At 40.8% G+C, this 17,216-nt stretch overlaps 1 protein-coding gene across 3 annotated transcripts in view; it reads right to left on the bottom strand.

Annotated features, from left to right (window-relative positions):
• Positions 1–14,694, bottom strand: part of ANKRD11 (ankyrin repeat domain containing 11) — a 193,178-nt gene extending 178,484 nt beyond the window's left edge. For 2 of the 3 annotated variants that reach the window (XM_083626179.1, XM_083626182.1), the window contains exon 1: positions 14,127–14,550. The gene's annotated coding sequence lies outside the window, so the exon portion shown is untranslated. Of the gene's footprint in view, positions 1–14,126 lie in introns of all 3 variants that reach the window. The other variant, XM_083626181.1, reaches the window with a different exon arrangement.
• Between the last annotated feature and the right edge of the window lie 2,522 nt (positions 14,695–17,216).

Genomic DNA, 17,216 nt, shown 5'->3' with positions numbered 1-17,216 from the left:
CGTAACCTAGCACTTGTTAGCAGCCAGTGCAACACTGGACTGAGTTTCCATGACAACCAGGGGAAAAATATATAAAAGCAAACTACAGTTAAGCGAAAATTACACTCCATGACAATACATGCAAAATGCAGGAACATTTGCAGTACAGCTTTTGATGAAATGCCCCAATGTACAATGTCAGTGAAAAATAATAATTAACTACAATAATTGCGAAGACTTATTTACCACAGTTGTTTGCCTCCATTTGGTGCAAACACCCTTAAAGTAACAAAAATAAAGAAAACAAAACCATTTACACCTGCAATACACCAAGTTGTTGCTTTTTTAAAAAAAATATGGCAATTTAAAATTTGGCATTTGGATATTCTAAGACTGCAGTTTTCACTTCTGTAGACAATGGCTGGTGAATAGGTTTGTAACTTGCTTCCTAGGAGAACATATGGCTTTGAATTATATATTAAGATACTGAGAATTCTGGAATTGGCTGGAACAAGACATTGTTTTCATTGTTTAAGGACTTGCACTTTGAATGTCTCCTGCTTACAGGGTAGTTAGTGCCTGTTTAAATAATCAAGAATTCCACAAAGGAAAAATAATAACAACAGCAGACCAGGTATGTCAATTACACTGACAAGTCAGACAGGCAGAAACCTATAGGAAGGTCATTTATTCAAACTACTCATCAACCATTTTGCTGAGATCAGCAACAAGTAAATGTGAGCATAACAGTTTCTAATTATTTGTTTATATTTATTTTTTTAAAAAAATATTTTTTATTAACTGGCCAATCACATCAAATTAAATCACATCACATAAATTCCAAATTACAAAGCCAAATTTTTAAATTTTGTTGGGGGAACCCATACTTCAAGATCCAAAGGGGGATTCAGATCATCTTCTTATTACTGCGTTAATGTCCAAATCAGTTCCAATCAGTCCAAACAAAATTCATAATTCTATCCAGTCTTATCTTGGTGTTTCCACATCATATCTTGTTCATATAATTTCTATTTTTCCTTTACGATCTCTTCTGTTAGTCTCCTTAAGCCGATAAGCAAAATAATAATCCTGTGTGGATTTCCCGTTCCTCCACTAAGTCCAGATGGTTTCCATATATCTCCTTCGTAGATAACATCGCTCTTTCCATCATAAATTTGGCATTTGTCGCTCTTAAGTCCCACCGAGAAGTTGATCCATGATATGTAAACAACTCTATTTCTCTCTTTCTCCTCCCAGACCCAAGAGCTCCAACAATGCCTCCCAAAATGGCGACAGCATTTTTAACTGCGTCATTCCAAAACTCTTAGCTTTCCAGCTTCATCTTGAAACATTGCTTTGGTTCGAAACTTTATCTCCACACCGCCTTAAATCCACAGCTTAAGTCCTTAGTTTCTGACTCATTAGGGGAGGGGATTCTTGTTAAATCACATAAGAAAAAGGAAGGCAGGTTTTTTTTCCCCTCCCCCCTCAGTCATACCGTATCTTGACGTATCTTCTCATATTTTATTCTTGTCTTGTTATCAGAGAACTCTTCTGTCAGCAGTCTTTACTCCCCTTTTTCCTTGAAGCATGTGCAATTTATCTCGTCCAAACTGTTTCTTTTGAAGATGCTTGCAACTAGCAGCGCGAATCAGGGACGGCGTCTGGGAGTGCCGGAATCCCACAGGAGGGCTTTGTGCCTAGTGCCCCCACCCCCACAAATTTGGGGGTGGTATAGGGCACAGCAGGCAAGGGCCGTCCCCCCACAATCCTTGGGGGGGGGTTAAGGAGGCTAATTACCCCCATCATAGCCTCCAAATTACCTCGTGTGGGTCGGAGAGATGTTATTGTCAGCCATCTTCCGATGCGCCACCTAGTGGCCCCCCTATATTTGTTTATATTTACCCTGCTCATAAATTTCAAAATTCTCCCAGAGCAATTTACCCAAAAAAATTGAACCAAATAAAACATACACTCATAAAAATATTTCAAAAAGAACTAAATTCACATTAAAACAGAGTAAACCAGAGGTAATCACCACCATAGACATTTTATCTTGGACTTCATCTCCAAAGGCAGAAGGACTCAGTAAAGAATCTAAACACTGAGACAGTTTTGTGTGAGAGCATAATCTGTAAACTACACTGAGTCCTAAAACCACAGAATTAAAAAATATAAATGCCATCATTTTGAATCATGTCCAGAAATGGCCCGAGAATCAGTGTGGCTGCTTTAAAAACTAGTAATAAATACTGGTACTCCAAATACCCAGGGCCAGTCAGCAATCTAGTTTCAGTACTTCTCACTGACTTATTTTTCTGAATAGTTTTCAAAGGGCATTCCCATGCACAACACATTACTCTAGTCTAAACAGTATGTTACTAGATCTTGGATGCTGCATTCACATTCTCCATCCGAAACAGGCCACAGCTGGCAAACCTGTCTACATTGGTGAATGGTGCATGTACCCTTAAGAATGCAAACATGATCCTTAAGAGAAAAGCATAATCCTATCCAGAACAGGATGAACACCAACTTTCTGGTCAGAAAACACCCATCAACAAACAGTACCTCCACATTATCTGGATTAAGCTTCATTTTATTAGCCCTACTCCAGCTCATTAATCATTGCAAACATTGGTTCAGAACTTCCACAACTTAAATGGACATGTAATTTGTAGAATTTTAACAAGCTGGGATTTTTCTAGCTACAGTACTTATATCTGGGTAAAGTTGTTGTTTTTTCTTGTATGTTACCACAAATAGCTTATAGAAAGATTTAGGGGGGGGACCCAAAACCATAGCTTGTACTGTATTCCACATGAAACTGTCAATATTCAAACATTCAGTTTTTTACTTTATGCATTACAGATTTCACTCTCACATTGCTAACTACAAATAGTTCAACCATTTTGAGGAGCATTGTAAGGAGAGAGAATATTAAGGCACTTCATGTCCTGGAAACTAACAGTGCCTTGAATCTACAAGGTTCCTGATATTTATTCCCCTGCCCTGTCCACCACCACTGTACATAACTCACCAGAACTGTAACCCTTTCTTATACTGGAAAAGTTACATAGGGCTACCCTGCCCTACCCTGTTTATAAAGCTGTTCACTGGATAGCACCAGAAGCATATTATTTTCCACGAAGCTTAATGTTTAAACATAGTTATTGCAATATACTTGATTGGGGAGCAGAGATTAGATAGGTACCTTCAGTATCTAAATATATGAAGCACAATTTGATGCAAATAATTGAATGAGTAAATATAAGGTGTTTAGAGGAGTTCTGTAGTATAGTACACTCTTAAAAGAACAGCTTACATTATACAATGCGTGTTACAGATTTGCTCCACCAGCTTTCTCCCAAGTACTAGCCTCCAGAGCCCTCATCTCGCTTCCGGCCGTGGGACCTGACGTTTGTCTATGGACAGCTTTCAGGGTCATGTGGCTAGCATGACTAAACCGCTTGTGGCACAATGGGACACCAAGAAGAGTGCCAGAGCACACGGAAACGCCATTTACATTCCCGCTGCATCAGCATCTATTTTTCTACTCACGTTGGTATGCTTTCAAACTGCTAGGATGGCAGGAGCTGGGAGAGAGCAATGGGAGCTCACCCCATTACGCAGATTCAAAACACCGACCTTCCGGTCAGCAAGCTCATTATCTGCCCGATGTAACATAGTGAGCACAACTGATACAAAATAGCATGCACACATGCTTCCAACATTGTTAAAACTGCCATGCCAGAGCAATAGTCAACAAATTATGTGTTTCTTTGTGTGATTTTTTTTTTTGCTCCAGTTTGATAAGAGTGAAGTTTAAAAAAAAAAAATTATATGTTTTAAGCTACACCCTGCTTTTCTTTGCAGAGCAAATAAAAAGTCATACTAAACCAGGTTGGTAAGGAGATATGGCAACAGAATACTAGATACGCCAACAGGTTGCTAGACTGACTACACAAAAATAAATACTCTTAAGCATCTGATCATGTGATGAGCTGCTCTGTTGCCCAAGTGGTCAGAGGCCACGGTTGGCATTGTGCCAGTGTCAAGATGACACCCAGTCACAGTACTCACAGTACTCACTTTTAGTCCCAAAACAGTACAGTGTCATAAGGACACCGATGCAAAAAGAGGGCAGATCAAGAAGATGAAAGGTATGTAAAGCCTAAGTTGTCCTTTTGTACATTAATAGAAAGGCTCTGTAGGAGAAACTTTGCCTGGGAAGTTATCCAGACCCCTGCCACTCAGAGACAGAGGGCTAGGGCAATTATAGTACAGTAGATCAATAGAATCAGCTACCCAATACTATATACAGATATAGGACATTTGTACTATGCCACAGCAGAAACCCAAGCAAAACAAAATCTTTAAATTACACAACCATATTTACAGACCACTGTTGCCTGCCTTAAAAGTATGTTTTAGGACTACAGCCAATACTCAGATGTCAAATAACTCCAGAGTGGGGGGGGGGCTCAGGCTGAATAAATAGCACTGTTGTGACACAGTGGGAAGGACATTTTTTCAGTTGAAATCCCATAACGATTCACGTATCAAATTCTGAAACAAGCAATCACCAATCTATCAAAAATAGCTCTTCTGAAATTAATGCTCTGTCTTAACTAAAAATAAATACAAGAAAAGAGAGCTAAATGCATGTACATATACATTGGTCTTATCTTTTAAATCATTGGATTATATATTATTAGGGCTTTGGCATGAAAAAACAAAGCTCAATGTCAGCAATAGCATCAGTGCAATGCAGTGGCCACCCATAAAATCTTGCTTTAACGTGTCATTACCTCTTTCTAGGTGCTTTGGAGGTCAAACTGGAAGCCTTGGAATATGAAGGAGCCTACAAATTAACTACAGAAGCACAAATGCTCCAGGAATTCCTCTGGATTGAGGAAGGAGGACAATAGGCAATAGCATACAATCACCTGGCCTCCACCAAATGTGCATCTAACTGCCGGCATTGTCTGAAATTAGGGATCATTTGCTTATTTCTAGCAAGCACTAATTGTTTCAGAAAGCAAAAAAGAAGTAGTAGTTTACAACTGGAATAATAGTTATACTTAACCACAGTGATACCACTGGTTTAATCTCAATTGCATTCCTGCCTTCCTCCAAGAAGCTTAAGGTGCAGTATATTATGTCAGTGCATTTGATCCTCACAACAATCCTGTTAATTAGTTTACCAGTGTTAGAAACTCAGAAATATAATCTAATACCCAATGGCACCTTAAACCTAGGTTACAGTCACCACAATGGAATGCCCCCCCAATGAAGTTTGTTGCTGTTGTTTTCATTTCTATACCACTTTATATTTTAAAGAACAAATCAAAGTGGTTTACAACACATTAAAACATCAAATAAAACAATTCAAAATAAAACAAATTCAAGTTTCAAGGAAAATATTTCAGATCCTTCTCTAAATTACATTTTGTTTTCCCCAGAAACCAACCTGGCATTTTGTGGTTGCAGTTGGACCTGTGCCAATTGCAAAACATGCCTAGCACCTGGCTGATTTCTAACACTGGATTAAACAGAGAGGACTGGCCCCAGTTACTTCAAGGCTCAACAGGGATTTGAATTCAGGTCTCTCAAATTCATCCAGCGCCCTGCAGCATGTTAGCTCTCCATGGTGAACAATTCCCATGCCAAGTTTGTACAGACAGTGCAATAACAATTCATGGGGTATGTAGTTCTCTATGTCTCAGTCAGGGCAGACACCATGGGAAGGCTGTTTCCAATTACATTTCCTTTAAGTCTAACATACAACAATCCTTAGGTAAAATCCTATAGCAAACTCAAGGCAGTCAGTTCCCAGAAACATTTTTAAAACATGCACTGCACCCAATATTGATAGATGGACACATGATCACTTTAAGCTGACAGCTCAGTAAAGGATCATATATATACACTAAAACATTGAAAGAAACTAAATTTCAACCCACCTGGCATGATTTTTGGAACTACTATATGTAGAATTAAAATACAATTCATGGTATGGCTCATCACACATGTTGAAATAGTAAGTCACTTTATATATATATATATATATATATATATATATATATATATATATATATATATATATATACTGTATTCTTCTTTTTTCCTTTTACTTATGATTGTTTTCCCCTCTTTTTGTCTCATTTTCTCCTCTTACTTTTTTGTCTTTTAATCACTTTCTAACATTAAATGCAGTGGGCTTAAGAAGGAAGGGGGAATGTTTGCATTCAGTAAAAATATATAGGCAACTTGACGTAAACTATCATGATATTTATTTTAATTGGAGCTGGTAAGGCTTAATGATCTACTCCAAATCACCCAGAGACCTTCCCTCTTCTGCCCACCATCAATATACTAATCCTATGACTGGGAGACGGTCCAGAATGGGTTGTCATTTTGAATAACTACAGGAGACACCAGAGATGCAAATAAACTCTGATTTAAATTTAGGGAAAGGGGTCAACATACCAATCCTTTTAATGATTAATCTTTAGTAAAGCTAGTCACTCAATAATTTACAAATTTCTAGAACAAAAAACCATTGGCCTTCAAACATTTTAAAAGTATGAGATGCTCAAAACTAATTTTTAGTCCATCTCCACTTGATCAATTCTGGAACATCCTCTGAAATGTTGAGTGTCCTCCATTTTTCCAGTGTGAACTCCAGTTAGCACACACTGTACACCTCATGACTGGATTTTAACAGTGGCATGCTGCTGCCCCCACACACATTTTTTTATTTTTTTTTAAAAAATCTATTTCCTATATACAGGCCAGCTGCACAGAGGTTGAGAAGGAGTGACATTAGTTAGCTATGGTCATCCACCCACCCTGGCAATCTACTCCACAATTCAGAGTTCCTTTCTCTATTGCATAAATATATACAAATATTGCCTGGTAGCTTCTTCCACATGCTAACATTACAGTCCACACTTCTAAAAAATGTCATATTTTTACCAGAAGCATATCAAAAGTTGGAATTTTTTTACATGAAATATCTGATAGCAACCAAGATAAAAACCCTGCCTGTGACAGTGAATTGAGATCAAAAGCATTAACCAGACAGCTTTTTAAATACAATATGTGATTTTATAAAATCTTGCATTATTAAAGCAATAGAGAAGAATCTACGCTTTAAATTTTCTGTATATAAAGCAGGCTGAATACTAGTTTTAACCAACAGACCCTTCTCGACTTTCTTTAAAGACGCAAAGAGACTGCCTACAGACTCCTTGAGGATAAATAATTCAGAGCCTAAATGCCAAGGGCAGTGCAGCAAACTGGAATGTTGCATTTATCCAGATGGCAGGGACAAAGCAGACAGTCGTGTGTGTGCCTCACATCACTGCATAAAAGCAACTGCAAACGTGACCTGGGAAGGCAATGGGGAGAAAATACTGTTACCAAAGTTCTCTCTCAGCTCTTGCTCCCTAATACTCACTGTATGTCTATGGGACAGTGAATGATGATATCCCAACTGATCTATGCTCACACAAATTGTGTTGAATAGAACATACTTGGTTCACATAGTGAACTAAAAAGATATTGCAGTTTGCTAGGAAATCTGACAGATTTAGCTACTGCTGAAGTTGAAAAGTTTGTCATGGAGGCTATTTTTCATACCTAAAACTTGGTTTTAGATAATGAAAGGGGGAATTGAAAAGGAGATAAAACTATTCATAACAGCAACTGTAGCCTCCCCAAAATGGTATTTCATAACTCTACAATGCAGCTTAAATATAATCAAGGTGTCATGTAAGATATGCAATGTAAGCCTTTCAGTTTTTGAACAATGATTAGGTTTGTTTAACCAAAGATCACAACAAAAGCTTCAGAACAGAAGAGACCTGGATATCATGTCCCATAGATTTATAAAAAGGATAGGTGGTCAAGTCTGGCCTGGCTATTTGAGTTTCAGTGTTATCCTCTAAGATAGCAAGCCCCATCAGCATATTTACAAAGTCGTCAATTTATTTGAAAGCACAGCCAAAAAACGGAGAACGACGAACTGACAAAACAAGCTTCTGGAACACCTTTTTTCCACTCTGGGAAACATTTGTTACTCTTTGCCTACCTCTGGGACAACTACATGCAGAATTAAAACACGTTATTGTATGTGTGAAGTATCTACATTAATATAACAAAAAACACCATTATTTATGAGGCAATCCTTTTCATTTGTAACTCATCTGAAGAAAATTAATACACACAGGACAACTAAGAAAGCAGCTCTATTGAAGGGAAACTTACTGAATCCATCTTTAACAGCTCACTGCAAAGTAGATCTTAAGATACTTTGTGTTGGACACTTTCCATTTACCCTCAAGCAAACTCATCAGATCCAGAGAGCTGCAATCCCACGCACACTTATTAGGGAGAAACCCCATTCAGCACACTGGGACTGACTTCCAACTAAACATTTACAGTATGTCAGGCTGCACCATTTGCTTGGTAGACAGCATGCCAACACTAGCCACAGTGAGTTGGCAACAGTGAATGTAAATACTTCTGACTTTGAGAATAAAATCAATTAAAGGTCAAATTTCTACGCATATACTCAAATTCAACTACAAATCAATTTTGACATTTATTCTGAAGTTAGTATTTGTGGCTGGGACCTTAGGTTACTTTACAAATACATAATAATTCTGAAGTATTTAACAATAAATGTTAATGTTATATTTAATCAATTGTCAAAGCAAACCACACTCACTGCTGCTCATCACCCATGTACTCTGAGGAATAAACCCAGTTTGTCAACAGACTTTTATTGAGTTCCATCGCAGCACTGGAACTCTGGCCACTCCATCCATATTAAGCAAGAAACCAATTTTCCTGGACAGCCACTCTGAGAAGTAAGGGGATGCCCCTATTGCCCTGAGATCCCTTAGGAGGAAATGCAGGATATAAATCTAATAAAAAGAAATAACCTTCATCCCACAATCCTTAAAGTGATGTCTTCCAAGTTCTCTTGTCACTCACATCATGTTTTCCAAACCTCTTTCACCATCTAGGGAACCAGGCAACACACATAGGAGGGCAGATATGATGCATGGGTCTCCAATTGCTTATTAATTAACACACAATTCCACATTCACCTTAGTCACTTACAATGACTAATCAATCAGCAAGTCACTTACAATGTTTCTACAGCTTTCTGCTTCTCTCCACTACAATGTATTCCTGTCTTGCCTATCCTTCTTTCCTGTAGTATCCTATGCATCTCTAACACTATAAATGACCCCACTCTTCCCATTGATTCAAACTGATTTATTTAACTTGGCTTATTGGACTTCATACGGAAACAACAGGGAATGCCTTTAAAACCCAACACTAACAATCATAAGGAAAATGATGCCATCTGGGATTCAAAACATACTTTTCCCAAAAGCTGAATCAATTACGGTCCCCCATACAGTCTAGCAGCAAAGTACAAGTCAGATTAAATGTTCTGACTCAAGGATCAGTACATTTGACTACTATAGGCAGTGACCATTTTGTGCGTGCCCAATCGACACACAACTACCAGCACGTGGGTCCTTTTGGAATAGGGCAGAATGGGGGTGGAACAGGGTTATGCGTGCTCTGCCAATGCACACGCAGGGGCCAGGAATGGAACTCCCACTCAAAATGGCTGCCACCTGTGTGTGTGTATATATGGATACATAGAAAAGGTTGCCCTTGAAGTAATTACTAAAAAAGTGTTGCAATATTCAGAACATTCTAACACACTTCGCAAATACTCCTGATTCATTAAATTCAAATCTACAAAGAATTCTAGAAAACAGACATTTACAAATATCATTCAATTTAGGAAAATATTCTTCCTGCCATCAGTGTCTCCACCAACAGCAAGGTTTACCAAATTCCTAAAGACATTTATGATTCACTGAAGTACAGAAAATCTCTCCCACAAAAAATGAATTTTAAAAAACCAAGAGAATAGGCATTCTATTTTGCAGATGTAAAGTATAAATAAAAGAACAATGCAGGCATTTCGATTTCACTCCCAGCTCAGTAACTATAACCACTCATACCATATACATCCCTGTAGTCTGAACATTAACACATGCAATTGCTTCTTGATATGTTTCCTCTCACTGCTGCCTTTCCCACTTAAGAATCCTATTGCTAAAAATCAGTATGTTTACCTATAACAGCACCAAAAATATCATATTTTAACCCAATGTTTACAAACCACACTTAGAACAGGAAATGAGCAAACTCAAAGCCAATCCCTGAAATATTTGCACCTTATTTGCATGAACTACATTAGAATTATATGGATCAAACAAACAGAAGTTATATAAATTTTGGTTTAGTGAAAAAAAGTAATACTGCTTTTACAGTACAGCTTGACTAAGCACAGCTAACCACTCAAGCTAGCATAAGATCTGCCTGCTTAGCTCAACAGAAGCCTGAAACAATATCAAAGCAGAGAAGCTTAAAACAACATACTCATTCTATTATTTGAACAGCAAAAAATAAAGTACTTAATATTTCATCAATTTTTAAAGCTTGTATTATTGTTATATCTTAATAAGGTAAGTATTTTCAAGCAAATAAAAATATTATATTTTCATTTTACTTTAAGCTAAATGTAAAGCAAGAATTGAAGGTTTTTATTTCGTTAAAAGACTTCCCTAATTGATATAGCATAAATAAAGCCAGACAATACTCAGAGTAGTATAACAGCGGAATGAAAAAGAAGCCTATGCTTGTGAACCAAATATTCTTCAAGGACCTATATGATCTCAATATTAGAACAGTGGAATATAATCAAATTGCACTAACTATAAAGGTCGCAATATTGAACAAATTGTAACAATGCTTTCAAGTAATTCATGCAACCAGATATATGCAAAATACAATGGGGACAGAGCTGCAGCTCTTCTAAAGCTTTCCTACTAAGACAATTCCTTCCCTCCTAGCCCGAAACAGTTAACTAGCACATTGTCCTTGCCTTGCCCAAACTGATGTAAAATATATTACCCAGTTCAATCTTGGGAGAAGGCCTAGATGTGCACAGGCTAGCCTTATCAATTCCTTGTATATAGTACTTGAGCAGAGGGAAATAACATTTGCTGCATGAGCCACCAAATCATTATTTTGTATTGTACACATTAGTGTGGGGGAAGGACAGGCCATGTTATCACTTGCAGTGTGTTACTAACATAATTCTCTGGTGAAAAAGAATTGTGTCTTCAAATGCAGACCAGATTTATCTGCCTCTGCTATGAGACCAGAGCTGTGCATACGGGAACCATTATGCTGCCCATCTATGGCAACTGCGCATGAAACACTCTCATCCACACTTCCAGTCCTGAAGAGCTACTGGTGCTTTAATGTTAGACTGACAGGAGTCTCAAGAACATCCTCAATAACTTGTCCTGTTCAACCAGCTTAGGCAGTTAATTATAAAAGGGCAAAGAGAAGCATGAGAAAACCATGTGTGAACTATGGAGGCTGCCTGTATGATTCTATCCTTGTTACCAGGTAACTCTACCTCTGTGATATTCCTAAGGTTTAACAACATATTTGTATGTGGAAATCCAATTCCAGTAGACTTGGGGAGAGAGAGAGAGGGGGGGGGGAGGGAGAAATGCATACTTTCTGACTACAAAACAAAACACATTTTAGGCTCCTTTTCTATCTAGTATACAATATACAAACTTCTCAGTTCAAATAATTCACTTATTTTTCAACTACTGTTTTGATATTTATATTTATACCCCACATTTTCTCCAAGGAGCTCAAAGTGGCATACACACTTCTCCCCCTCTCCATTTCATCCTCACAACAACAACTCTATGAGGTTGGTTGGTCTGACAGATAATGACTGGCCCAATATCACCCTATGAGCTTCATGGATAAGTGGGGATTTGAACCCTGCTTCCTAAGATCAGAGTTCAGCACTCCCTACACCATGCCGTCTACTGATACCCACTGTTGCCCATTAAAAGTGCCTCAGATATTGACATTTTACTCTGGGAATTCCCTTTCACTACAACTCTGGGAGTCATTTTTTTTTTAAATCACAGATTTAAGCTCCCTTCTTAACTAGAAGAAACGTCTGCAACAAAAGCTTAAAATCCATTCTGAAATCAACACCTCTGTTTGTTTTCTGAGGGCGTTTTACCCAGGAAATGGAACTGATAATGGAATGGCCATGTTGGGGAAAAAAACAGAAATACTGTGAGCTGGAAAAACTAAGAAGCAAAATTACCATCGTCCATTACAGTTGATCATCTGTGAATTAAAACTACGAAGTGTTCAAACAAAAAAATATGTTACCTAATTTTACTACATTCTTTGCCTTAGCTATTTTGTCCCCCATTCAGTTTCTAGAATTATCCCCTGAGATGCATTTGGCTTTAAAAGACAGTGACTGATCTGCTCACTCTTAATCTATAAGGCCAGGTTCCTGGTGACAAGGGAGATCTGTGTACAAACTGAGGGGGAGGGGACAAGTTCCTTCCTGCAACTGAATATCAAAACAGAGCCACAACTTTAATGAGCAGGAGCCGATGTGAACACACCAGCCCTTGTGTCTCAATGAACAGACTGATTTTCAATCCACATGCACACATCCCTCACAAGACAGCTGCTTTCTCTGGGAAAAGGGCAGAGGGCATTGGAGGGCTCAGCTCATCCAAGCTTCTTGGAGAAGGGGGGGGGACGATTTGCCTTTCTAAACATGTAATCAATCCTCTTTCTTAAGAGACAGGAGGAGTGAGAAGGATCCTAAATTCTGTTTGGAGACATGCAGCTGCTTTGTATTTCTTGTTTTAAGAGAAAGGAAGACAATCCACAGAAGAAACTAAGAAAAAGAAACAAGAAAAGGCAGAATAAGAGCTCTTCTTTTACACATATACACAGAGCTAACACCGACTGAAAGATGATGAAATGGGAAAAGGAAATTACCATAGCAAGCGTAATCTTCACTGAATCTATTCCAACAAATAACATCCCTCCTCCTAGACATTTTGCTAGTACCTTAGGCTTTCAACTCCATAACTTCCACTCCTTTCTGCTGTGAGTTTTACCAGACTCTGACCTCACCCCATCCCCACCCCCACTCAATCCTGCACCATCTGCCTCTGCAGCACCAGCGCTCCACACCTCCCTGTTTCAGCAGCTGGTTTCCAACTACAAAGCATCTATGCAATATACTCCATCTCCACATTTCTGCTGCGTGCCCAATCTCCCATACCCATCACATCCCAGTCAAACTCTAGAGACTCAACCCTTGACTGTCTTTAGCAACCCTCAACCTTCCTTTCCAGGTACCATTACTACACACACACACACACACACCAGCTCGTCAGCTTCTTTATGAACACCAACACATTCTGCCCACTTCCTTTCACTTTTTGTGACATACAACATAGTCCTGTAGTTACCTCAACCTGTACAACAGATCTGTACCTACAACCAGTAATACAGATTAGAACCTGTACCTACAACCACCAATACAGATTAGAACCTGCACCCCCAAAGAGGCAATTAGAAATGTGGGAAGACACTAGTCTATCTACCAGAGGATGAGATTGAAGGGCTTTAAAATCCCACACACCCCAATGCTCGTTGGCCACCACTTTTACCACAAATGCTTATGGAAATAAAACAAAATGTTCCTTCTCACCAAAATAGAAGAGAACGTACCAACGTGCCCTACAATGTAATCTCAACGCCCTTTCCTCATATACAAATAGGCCTCTCTTTTCTTTTTAATCCCCCGCAAAACCCCACCACTTCGTTTTAACTAAATACCTCTTCCAACCCTCCCCCCGCCCCCCACATACTCGACACACACAAATACACACACGTGGCCAATATTACCCTTTCCCCCTCGTTTTCACCGTAGGCCTCATCAGTTTCTCGGGGGTGGCGGCAGCAGCTCCCTCCAGGGCGCCCCTCACGCATGCAACGTATGTCGCTCCGCAAACCCGGGTCAGGCACCATCCTAGCACTCCTTCGCCCCGCCCGCACCCCCGTCATTCGGCACCTTTTCAACACCCGCTTCTACCCCGCGCGGGGCCTCCGTGGACTTCGCGCCGCCAAGCCGGGCAGGCCCTTCGCCCCCGCCGAGAGCCCTCACTGAGGTGCGGAGCCTTCCTTACCCGGAGCGCGTGGTTCCCTGCGCCGCCGCCGCCGCCTCTTTCCCTTGCCTGTGCGCCGTTGAGGCCCGAGGCCCGTGAGGGCGAGTGCGTGAGGCCTCTCGCCCGGCCGCCCGCCTGCCTCGCTCGCTCGTTCGCTCGCCCAGGGGGCAGCGGGCCTTTACGAGTGCCGGCGTCGCCTCCTCCGGCTCGCCCGCTCCATGGCCCACCCGCCTTCCCGGCGGCTCTCGCTGCCTCCTCGCTGTCCCGAGCGCCGATTCGCCAGCGGTGCCTTCCTCGTCCGCCGCGGTGCCTGCCTCGTTCGCTCGCTCTCTCGCCCAGCCAGCGCCGTTTCCTCCCTTCCCACACACACAGCCCCAGCCTCCACGGCCACCGCCGCTGTTGCTCTCGCCACCAGAGCCGAGCTTCCCCATTGGCCCAATGAGACACTCCGTCTCATTGGCTGCCGGCACAGCAACGATATAGGGTGGGACGTAAGAGGGGGAGGAGGGGTGAACAGGGAGGAGGAGCAGCCGCAGACACCGGAGTGACGCGAGCGCGCGTGCGACGCGATTAAAGGAACGTTGCTTTTCCTCGGAGCGCGCGGGCGCAAGGAGGAGGGACCCGATGGGAGGGGGGAAAGCAAATCTTGGGATTGGGCAAACGGATTAGCGCGTCGTTGATGACAAGCGCGTGATGTGTCACGTGTTTGAAATTTCTTTCCCCTCCCCCCCTTACCCTCCCTACTTCTTCTGAGCTGCGGTTGCTATGGGTAACCCATTCAGGGCCTAATCGCTAGAAGTCGGGCCTAGTCCGGGCGAAAGCCTTTTCTCCGAGCTAATCAAGGCCTCCCTTTCCTTTCTTCTCATCTTTTCTCTTCTCATTTAAATATAGCTGTCGTCTGCTTTGCTGTGTCTCTGCTAGGTTGCGAATAAATCTGCGTGGGCTCGGTGGGGTGGCTTCATCATTTCCCCAAACCCTCAAAATCAAAGATATGTTGGCAGTACCGAAAACAATGTATAGGATGTTCTGTCTTGCTTTCCTTTCTCATCCGCCCAAAGGAAAGTCCAACACTTTATTGTAGCTAAATCTCTTTTGGTCCAGTCTATGCATGCTTGCTTAGGAGTAAATGCCATTTGAGTTCAGTAGGGTTTACTGCCACCTAAACATGCACGGAATTGTAACCTTGATTGTTTCTTTGTTTTAAAAAAATGTAGTAAAATGGATACATACAAATTCAATAAAACAGAGAATACAGCACAAAACAATACATAGTATAACAATGTATTGTTGCCTTTAATTGTAACCTTTAATATGCTCACAAAAAGCAATTGTTAAGCAGGATTGTATTGCTACTAACAGTGTAGAATCTAAACAGTGAAAAGCTAAACTAAAGCTACTAGTGTTTCATCTGACTGATTCTGAATGCTGGCTGCTGTTGGTCTTATTTAGCTTGTGACATTGGTAGAGAGCTGTGTTTGTACACCATTGAGTCATTGGAAACTTTTCAGAAATCTAAGCAATAGCAAGGAATAGCTTTTTTTCCCCTGGCTGCTGCTACAGCATGAACGGGGGGGCAGGGGGGAGAGTAACTAGCACTTCCAGGCTTGCCCACACTGCACTTCAGGTTTGAATTAAGCTAATGGAAGCAGTGATAGAGAAATAGCATGTCACTTACTTGCTTTGTCTAAAATTTTCAACCCTTGGTAGTAAGAGGAGAAAATGGTCAAGTCTGACTTCTTTGGACAAACTTGTATATTGCTACTGGTAGGCCCCTTTTCCCCTCACAGGTGACCTACTATAGGACACTAGAGTAATGGAAATACCTTAACTTCACTATTAAGCTTTCTGTGGCTTTCCCTGCTATGGGTTTTGTTCCTATGTTTCTCTCTCTAGATGCCATATCATACAAACTTTCAAAGGAAAAATGACAAATTATTCCCAAAGAGTCGCATTGTTAGTCTCTGCAATGTTGTATGCAAGCAGAGGCATACCTAGGCTCCCTTGTGCCCTATAATGATGCCCCCTCGTCTCCCCACACCAGCAACTGGATTCCTCCAAGGCACCCAGAGAAGCTTGTGCACCTTGCCTGGCAGCCCAGAGCAGTGGAGGAATGGTCCGCAAAATGTGCAGAAGGACTGGTGGCCTCTAGCCACACCATGCCTGAGTGGAGGGATATGGTTTTTGCACCCCTACAGGACCTGTGTCCTTGGCTTGACAGGTGCCAACCTGGCCAACCCCTAGATGCAAGTTATATGATCATTTTTATTGCCACGTCTTAATAGGCAGCTTCTTTTTGTTTTCTCCCTAAATATATTTGGCAGTAATAATTCTTCTGAAGAAGCATTAAGTTTTCTTCTGGGTCAGAGATCTTGCAATAAATAGAGTGAAACTTTAAGCCTCCCATGAGGCAGCAAAGACCTTTTATTAAAGAAGGCCATCTAGCAGTTCTTGATTTTATACTCTGTGGAAGAATTTAAAGGTTCTTATAAGTAAAATCCTCACGAGGGTGTATATTTCTTGTTCAAGGATGAGTGCATATGGAATTCATTACTATATAAAAGAGTCTTGAGGCATCTTTAAGATAAACAGATTTATTGTGGTGAAAACTATGCAGACTTACAATCTGGTTAGCTATGTCTACTCAGAAGTTGTTGGCATCTGTCTGTCTCAAGAGACAATGGAGTGTGCCTCCGGGTGGGAAATCAACCCACTGTGTTAGCAGCACCAAAGTGACTTATTCAGGGTGCAAGCCTGGGCAGTGTGTATGGAGGTCCTGGGCTGCCCAGAAGACAAAACCCCCATTTCAGCCTTGCAGATGTGGTCCAAAGGAAAGCAGAGCAATGTGTTTGGTACTAGTTTGGCTACATGAATGCCAGAAGTGTACAAGGAGCCATCCAACTGTTTTTGGGACTCTACTCCGGAATTGTGTAGGTTTAATCTTTAGCCTTTTATTCTCCCAAATATATCCTGAAAGACTGAGGGTTTGAGACCCATCCGCTACCCACACATAGTTTAGGTAGCCAGAATGTAACAAGGACTGAGAGATTGGGGGGACGGAGGTTCGGTTAATCTCACTGTAAACAAGTGGTACAGTGACAATAAAGTCTTTAT

Source organism: Podarcis filfolensis (genome assembly GCF_964270895.1).
Source record: "Podarcis filfolensis genome assembly, chromosome: 8".
Classification (NCBI taxonomy): domain Eukaryota; kingdom Metazoa; phylum Chordata; class Lepidosauria; order Squamata; family Lacertidae; genus Podarcis; species Podarcis filfolensis.
This window is presented reverse-complemented; position numbering and strand designations above follow the sequence as displayed.